Raw genomic sequence first — 9017 nt, forward strand, 5'->3', positions numbered from 1 at the left:
ACGAAGAGGCTACCATTGCTATTCTAGATATGCAGGTTTGGAGATTGAGGACTAAAGATGTAGCTTCAGTGAAAGTCCTTTGGAGGAATAGAAATAAGGAAGAAATGACTTGGGAATCTGAAGAAGATATGAGGTCCAGGTATCCGCACTTGTTTCCACTCCCAGAGGAGGTTTAGACAGAGACGCCATTGTCTTCAAGTGCGTAATGCTTTCTTTTTTGTGATTTCTTAGCCGTGTGAGGCCATTATTGTTATTATTTTTGTGGCCCTGTGAGGAATTGTATATTTTGGGTTGTTGTGATAGGATGGTAGTGGTATAGTTACAGGGAAAACTCTGCCGAAATTTTATAAGACCCCTAAGAGTCTAAAATTCGAAGACGAATGTTCCTAAGGGGGGGAAGGATGTTACAAATTGGAAAATTTCGCATCGTTTGCTTTATAAGTAAACTAACGTAAGACCAAAGTGGACATGAAGCCCTTAAAAGGTTAAGGAGGATATTTTAGGTATGTACCTTAAGGTTTCAGAGTTAAATGAATCAGCAGAAGCAAGTTCGTTGAAGGTTAGAATTAGTGCCATTAGAATTGGTGCCATGTTTTTGGGAAGATTTCGCATCAATTGCACTATAAATTGTTTGGAATTAGTTTGAGAGGGAGTTATAGGGCTCCTTAGATGGTTAATGAAGGTTTACATAAGTGTCAAGAAGGTACCACAAGGATTGGAGGTCAAACGAATCGAAAAGAACGCTATTTCGCGAAAGTTGAAATTTGTGGGCAGTTTGCTGTGCAGCAAACTGGCCACAAACTTGCCTTTTTGGTTGGCCTCACAGCCAACACCACCCCATGGTCTTTGTGGAGAGATGTAGCCGCAAGTTGCGGCTTGTTTGGGCCTCGTCTCCGGCAGTTGAAGGCGGTGGGGCGATTCAATGGCCTTTTTAATATCCAAAAGATCCCATTTTTCATCCACTTTCCACACTTCTCTCCTCATATTACTAGAGTGTTCTTGAAGGTTCTCTATCATTCCAAAACCTTCCACACCATCACAAGATAAGATCAAACTTTAAAACCCCAAGAGAATCCATAGAAGATTATTATTCTTGCATCTACTCAATGTTGTGATGAATTTGGTCTTAAAAGTAATTGAGTGAGGTGAATTTCTTCTATTATAAGGTATTCTCTTCATCTTATTTGTATTATTGAATTTACTTAAAGGTACAACAAGTCTTGGAAAGGAAAAAAATCATAGTGGAGAAGTCACAAGGTATTAAATTGAATTTGATGGCTATGAGTTGAATTTGAAAAGGGATTTTGGATTAATTTAAGTTTATTTTGAATGAAATATTTTGATTATTTGTATTTTTGATGTTGCTATTGTTGATTGGGAGTTGTTTTGGAACTTGATGGAAGTAGATAAAATAGGACAAGTGCTGCCCAAATTCTGTTAGCTCACTAATTGCTCTAATTTGAACTTATGAGTGTTTTCAAGACTTAACTCTAGTATGAATCCTCTTGAATGTAGATTTGAGAGCTTGGGAGGAGAAACGTTAAGTGGTTAAGGAGACAAAAATATATGTTAAGGCTAACCATTTCCTTCTTATGGCATGATCACTTCGATACAAACATCCTCAATGATGACTCCATTTCTAGAAACACTAAATCTTACAGTTCTTGATGTTCTTATGGTATTATTGAAATTGTATCATGATTATTGATCTTGTTCATTGTTGTTGATCTCATCTTATGGTAATTGTTCTTCCAAGGTGAGATATAGCGATGATGATGGTTCCATAATAGCAATCGGAGGTTTGCTGACCTTATGTCACTCTGATAGCGTTGTAATATATTCTTTGGGCTCTCATGCATGATTTATATATATGTAGCTATTTTCTCACACCGAGCCATGCTACAGTCGGTTGGGTACGGCACGTATATGTGCATACTACTGCAGTGGGTACGTTATGATATTACTCCAGACGCGAGATGATGATGATATGATGATAACTCCGAGCCTAAACGGCCGGGCAGGATATTATGTATATGCATGTATGAAAAATGTTTTTTTAAAAGCTAAGCTTGCATGACATCAGCCTTAAGAGGCATTCCGAGGTACAGATTAATCTCTTTATCTTATGTTATGTTCATACTTTCTTATTTTGTTACTCATCCTTACATACTCGGTACTTCATACTGATGTCCTTTTATTTGTGCACCTTCCGTTCATGCCCGCAGGTAGAGAGGGAGACGGACCAGACCCCTAGGCTGCTTCATCAGCGATTGTACATGAGCGCTCCATTCATTCCGGAGCGGCGGTTCAGCTGGTATTATTCTTTTGTGTACATATATGGGCATGGCGGGGTACCTGTCCCATCTTTATGACGTTATGCACTCCATGTAGAGGCTCGTAGACAGATGTGTATAGTTAGATGTTCTATGACCTCTTCTGTTCATATTTTGTGTATCATTTTTTTTTTTTTTGCAGACTTGTTGGCTTGCATATATGGGCATAGTTTGATGATAAGTATATAGATGTGCATATATTTCTTGGACTCATGTCCCTTGCAGATCGTGATATTTGTGAGTTATCTTTGTGGCTCACTTACATATGATTATGAGATGTATGTCAAGAGGTTCTCGGTAGGTTAGCTCCCCGTGCTCGGCATGGCCCTCTGGTTGGATCGCGACAAAGGTGGTCTCACATATGCCCTTAACGTTACTTTTTTGGTCACTCAGGCCCTTTCTTTGATGAAAACCAGACAAAAATATTGGAGGGCAGATTTGTGCAGTTTCGCATAGTATAGGGGCATATTTGATGCCTTTGAAATTCCTAAATATTATGGCACAAAATATCACTGCATTGCAAAACATAAAAAATATTTGCAATTACAATCCATGCATTCACCATTACATTACATATAAATTATACAATTTTCTCTTTTAAATTGTATTTGAAACATTTCAATATAGCCATGATTGATATAAGGTTGAGATAAAACGATAACCCAATTAACTAATTAAGCTCGACTTAACAAAGTAAAATACCTATTTTGCAAAATACGGACTAATTATAGCAAATTAGCCATAAATGACTTTAATTTGACAATTTGAAATACGTCTAGTTAAACACCTATTTTGAACATAATAAATGTTTAAAATTATATGTATAATACGTATAATATATATTATGATATTTTTCCTAATTAAATGGCAAAATAGCACCAAAACTAGTTTAAAATATTTTTGGTCTTTTATAAACGGTCGTATTTTACTTTGTTTGAAATTCAAGAAATTTGACTATTTAATTTAAGATGTGGAGGCCAAAATTGAGTGTCAACATTCTCCCTACTTGATGAACTGAAAGTCCTCATGACTATCTTGAATTGTTTTGGGATTTCATTTTTTATGCTTGCAGCAGACATGTTGTTTCTTTGTTTAGTTATCGATTTCTCCACAAAGTTTAACCATCGCTAATGTGATGTGAACAGTGTCTGTTCAGGAACAAGAAAACTTATTACTACTTAGCATTTTTTTTTTTGATAACAATCTCTATGGATTCTAAAAAACTGATACACAGCTTTCTCCAGTCAACTTGTTAAGTTGTCTGTCTTTCATACCTCTTCTCAGTTTTGCTGCTTTCTCCCATAATCCAATTTCAGCATACTTGTTTGCTACCATGACCAGATTCCCACTCCTTTTAGGCTCCAATCCAAGCAACCTCCTCTTAACCTTCTCTCCAACTCCAGTATAATCGCTAATATCATAAATATGGCACGCATCTTGAGCAATGTCCTCCATATAACTGCATCAGGCTCAATAGGCATGTCAACGATGAATTTGTACGCTTCTTCAAGGTGACCAGCACGACTCAAGATATCTACCATGGCACCATAATGTGCCATCATAGGCTTGATTTGATAAACGCTTTCCAATTCTTGAAACAAACGACGCCCTTCTTCCACCATTCCAACATGACTAAGAGCACAAAGCAAGGACACATAATTAGGCTTCACATGAGAACAATCCTTCATTTTCCAAAAGAGTTCCAAGGCTTGTTTATCAAATCCATGTTGAGCTAATCCAAGAATCATCGCACTCCATGTCCACACATTTCTTTCACCAATCCTATCGAAGATCAAATGAGCATAATCCAATGCTCACATTTAGCATACATGTCAACAAGTGAAGTTCCTAATTGACAATTCACAAACATCCCTTGTTCAATCACTTGACAATGAATCCATTTCCCTAAACTCAAGTCACCTAACTCAGCACAAGCAGAAAGCAAAACCACCATCGTCGTCTCATCCGGTTAAGCCCCACATTTCCTCATCACACAAAAAACCATCATAATACCAGCAACAGTCAACACAAGCCGAAATTATCGAATTCCAAGAAACAGTCCTTCTTTCCGACATTTCATCAAACACCTTGTATGCATCCACAATTTTCTTGCACCCCAGAACTTTTTTACACTTTGTTATAAACACCAATCTTGATTGCATCACCGTGAATCTGTTTCCCTTCTTTCAAACCCAAAAGCGACGAACTTGCCTTGAATAGTAAAGGGTACATGAACCAACTCCAAAAAACCGAATGGCTTCTTCATAGTTGTTGCTTGTAGCATAGTTTCTAATGAGTATAGTCCACCATGAATTTTGGGATTGTTTGATGACAAGACAGGCGTAAGAAGATGAGTTTTGGGGGGGTATGAGAAGCAAAAACGTTGACAATTTTGAGGATGATAGTGTTTTGTTGAGATGATGATTTGAGTATGAATTTGAAAGAGGTGTTTTAGTGAAGAACAAGAGTTGAGAAGAGCCACAAGTTGTTGGGTTTTGGACATTTTCCATCCTCCTCCTATTGTTTACTTACGGCTTGGTTGGATTTGTTGTAATATATTGTGTTAATATTGTTTTGATAAATATAATCTTGGATAGAATGTGATGAATAAACTTACTAATATTATAAAGAAAAAAAATAGACCCGTTGGGAATTTTAAAATTATTACTCCTTTTTCAAATGTGTGTGTGTGTATTTTTTGTTTATACGTATTAAGAAAAATTTCGGATTGAGATTGTGATTGTTTACTCTTATTTATGTCTAAGTTATAATAAAATATGATTATTAAATATTAAACAAAGGCAAAATGAGAAAAGAAATAGGTAACGATGTAATCACACCGAATAAATTATTACGTAAAATTAGACTTTTCATCATTACGTAATTATAATTTTAACGATACAATACAATATATTTAATTTTACGTAACAATAAACAAATATTATATAAGTAACAACACAACACAATACAATACAGTAGGTAACGGTCATTCAACAAGTTGTTAAGAATTACATACAAAGGATTTTGGAAAAGTTTAAAAGCCGGTCAAGTAATTTCTGGCGCCTTAGGTGAACAACATTAGGGAGATTTCATCAAATAGGATGTATTGAGGCAACTGTTATACTTTGTCCTTGGCGACACACAATCGAGAGAATAAAAAATACGCTTGTTCATTCACCAGTTTTATTGGAAAACTGATTAGTGCAATTGGATTGGTAACTAGTTTAGCCGCATGGATAAATGTTACTCGTCTTGTTCAACTTTCCCACAAGTTTTGTTGGATTTTTTAAGTTAAAAGTCATTTTTTAAATATTTTATTAAGCGCGTACAAAAAGATCAAAACAATCCCTAATTATGATATCCTATTTCTGCAATTTTCAACCTAATTCTTACCCAAACTGGCTCTACGTAGGGCTGTGCAAAAACCGGTTTAACCAATAGACCAAACCAATAAAAACGCTTAGTTTAGCGATATCGGGTTTGATGGGTTAACGGTTTTGTAATTTTTTTTATTGGATTATCGGTTCGGTTTTAAAGATTTAGTTAATGGTTAAACCGATAATCAATAAGCTTATATTAAAATTACCTTTTTATCCCAATTTATATATTAGTGGCTTAAAATTTATAAATATAAAACTATTTCTAAATTACTTACCACAGGCACACTTATGTTGATCTCAAAGTCCCAATTCTCATACGAAACTAGGGTTGGCCTTGTTTAAGAACTGTGAACTAGCCTTGTTTTGTTTTGAAAGATTGCTACAATTCATTTCATAGTTTTGTCTTGTAATTTGTGTAGACTTTATGCATAGAGGCAGTGTCGTATATATGAACATACAAAGGAAAAAAAAAATTGCAGAGCATTTTCTTATTGGTTAAACCGAAAATCGAACCATTAAGGACCAAAACTAATAAACCGATAACGAAGATCTTATCGGTTTGGTTTTGATATTGTAACACCCCGTACCTTTAACTTAAGCTTTGACCATGATTCTAGACTTAGAAAACCAGATAGAGAATGTGAGAATTGGAAATTTCTCTTCAGTTGTCAGATGGGGATTTGCGCCCCAAAATACGGACCGTATTTCTGTATACAATCTCGTGGTCGTATTTGGCAGCTAAATCACTGTGCATTCTGGAATTTGGCTTGGGAAATATATATTGTTAAATACAGACCGTATTTTGAAATACGGCCCATATTTGATGGTCGTATTTGGGAAGGAGGTGCTACAGTGTTTCTGTCCAGTTGAACATGCTTAATTACGGTCCAGGTTTACGGACCGTAATTCAGAATACGGACCGTATTTTGGTCCGTATTTCCCACGTCGCACCAGAAACAATAAATACCTGGTTTCAGTTCTAATTTTATTTTTACAAGTCCCTAAGCCCTAGAACGACCTGTCCCTCTCCTCCAACACCAAGAACATCAAGGTAAGTCAATCCAAGTTCTTCCAAATCAATTCTAACATGTGTTCTCATAATCTAAACATGAAATCATTGTTCTTAATATGGAATTTTCAAGAAAACCCATTTAAAGGACTCAAGACTCAAACATTGGAATTCTTCTTCCAAGTTTAGATTTTTTTATTTCAAGTTTGGAGCATTACCAGGTATGTAGGGTTGCTATCTACGTGTGGGAATATCATTGTTCTTCCCCACGCTTCTTCTTCTTCCATAAAGTATGAAGCTTTACAAAAACTAGGGTTTTTAACCATGTTCATGATAACCCGAGGTCCATGCCCCATGTTATATTATGTATTAAATTGTTATAAATTCTTCATTGTGTTCTTGATACATCATTTTGATTATTGAGAATCAGTCCATAATCCATGAAAACCCATACCTTGCATTCCATGGGTTCTTACATGCAAGTTATAATTTATTATTTTTATTTTCAAGAAAATACTCTACATGCTTTATACGTTTTCATGCAAGAATACTATGAGGTGATATCCATGTACATGCAAGTTATGATTTATGAAAATCATGAGCTCAAGTGCCACCTATTTTCCATGTTCATGTCTTTAGGAGTTGCACAGATTACCGAGACGGCTCAAGTAGCCTAAAACTATGTTAGCCACCGTAAGATAAGGATCGCTCCGCCCCGTTAGGACGATTCCTTCATGTTATATTGATTGGATCCTTTTATGACTTTTTTATCTCATTCCCTTGGAAAGGTGTGGTGTTACTGGTGGTAGGACAAACTCCACGTGCCCACGTGGTGATATCATGTTGTTGGTTTATGCAATGCTCTTCCTACTTATAATGTTTTACACATGTTTATATCTATATGTATGCATGTTCATAATCATGTTTCGGTTCGGTTTTCATGATGTTATTTCATGTCCCATGTTATTTCATTCGGTTGCTTTATATACCGGTACATTCAATGTCGACGTCCCTTTTATTGCTCGGGCCTACATTTCACGATGCATGTGCGATTTTCGTGACGACGCATATCTACTCGGTAGGACTTCGCTCGTATCAGCTTATTGGTGAGCCCCATCTCATTCGGGGTTTTAGTCAATTATCTTTATTTTATTGGTTATGCATTTAAAGGTATGCTGGGGGCCTTGTCTCAGCAAGTACATTTTTCATTCAAGACTCATGATTAGTGGTTTCATAGACTAGTCAGTTTAGTTATGTTAGACATGCAAGGTGTTAGCCATCTTTGGCTCAACTCATGTTATTTCTGCATTCATGTTATAACGAGTATTTTATTATTTTTTATGACTTCATATGTGTTCTTAAAAGTCCATCATGTTCTCACGTTATATTCCATGTTATGCCTCATGATGATTCAGCAAGCCATGTGGTTTGCTCGGTCACATGCAGTAAGGCACGGAGTGCCGTGTTTCACTCAGGCCATGGTTCAGGACGTGACAAAGCTTGGTATCAGTGCCTAAGTTCAAGTGTCTTTTGGGAGTCTATAAAACCGTGTCCAGTGGGGTCACTTTTATATGTGTGAGGGCCCCATACATACAAATAATTGACCACCGAGGCATTTAGGATTGTCTCACTTTTTTCATACTTTAGATCGTGCAGTTAGAGCAGTACTCTCAGGATGCCTTTCTAATTTGTGCGTGTACGTATTTTCAGAAATTGCCTACAAAAAGAAAATACACCAGGAGGACCACGACCACCGGCTAGGGCTAAGGCGGTGTAGCTTACCGAAAAGACCGGACTCGGACAACCTCTACCCAACTATGCCACTCAATGACTACTACAGAGACCTCCCTGGTGAAAACTTAGAATGGGGATGTTAGGAGTGCCATTAACATGCTCACTCAGTTGGTAGCAGCTCATGCCCAGCATCAGGAATTTGGGTCAAGTACAGGGAATAATGGAGAGTCTTCTAAGACTAATGACTTTCTCAGGATGAATCCCCTAGTCTTTACGGGGACAAAGAAAGATGAGGACCATCAGGACTACATTGTTGCTCTTCAGAAAATCATCAGGATTATGACGATTCTTTGAAAGCCAAGCGAAGCCTACTTTTGGAGCTCATCAGCTGCAGAGCATTGCTAACACTTGGTATGAATTTTGGGAACCCGAGGGGAGGATACACCTAATGCTATATGGATGAATTTGCAACCGCATTCCTAGACCACTTCATGCCAACAGAAGTCAGAGAAGCTAAGGCCGAACAATTCCTGAAGCTTAAGCAGAATGGCAGGCCAGTTC

The 9017-nt window shown here is 36.9% G+C and overlaps 1 pseudogene; it reads right to left on the bottom strand.

The window, feature by feature from the left end:
• Nucleotides 1–3548: 3548 nt before the first annotated feature.
• On the bottom strand, nt 3549–4930 carry LOC132060790 (pentatricopeptide repeat-containing protein At2g36730-like; annotated as a pseudogene).
• Between the last annotated feature and the right edge of the window lie 4087 nt (nt 4931–9017).

The sequence above is a fragment of the Lycium ferocissimum genome, chromosome 6, assembly GCF_029784015.1.
Source record: "Lycium ferocissimum isolate CSIRO_LF1 chromosome 6, AGI_CSIRO_Lferr_CH_V1, whole genome shotgun sequence".
Classification (NCBI taxonomy): Eukaryota; Viridiplantae; Streptophyta; class Magnoliopsida; order Solanales; family Solanaceae; genus Lycium; species Lycium ferocissimum.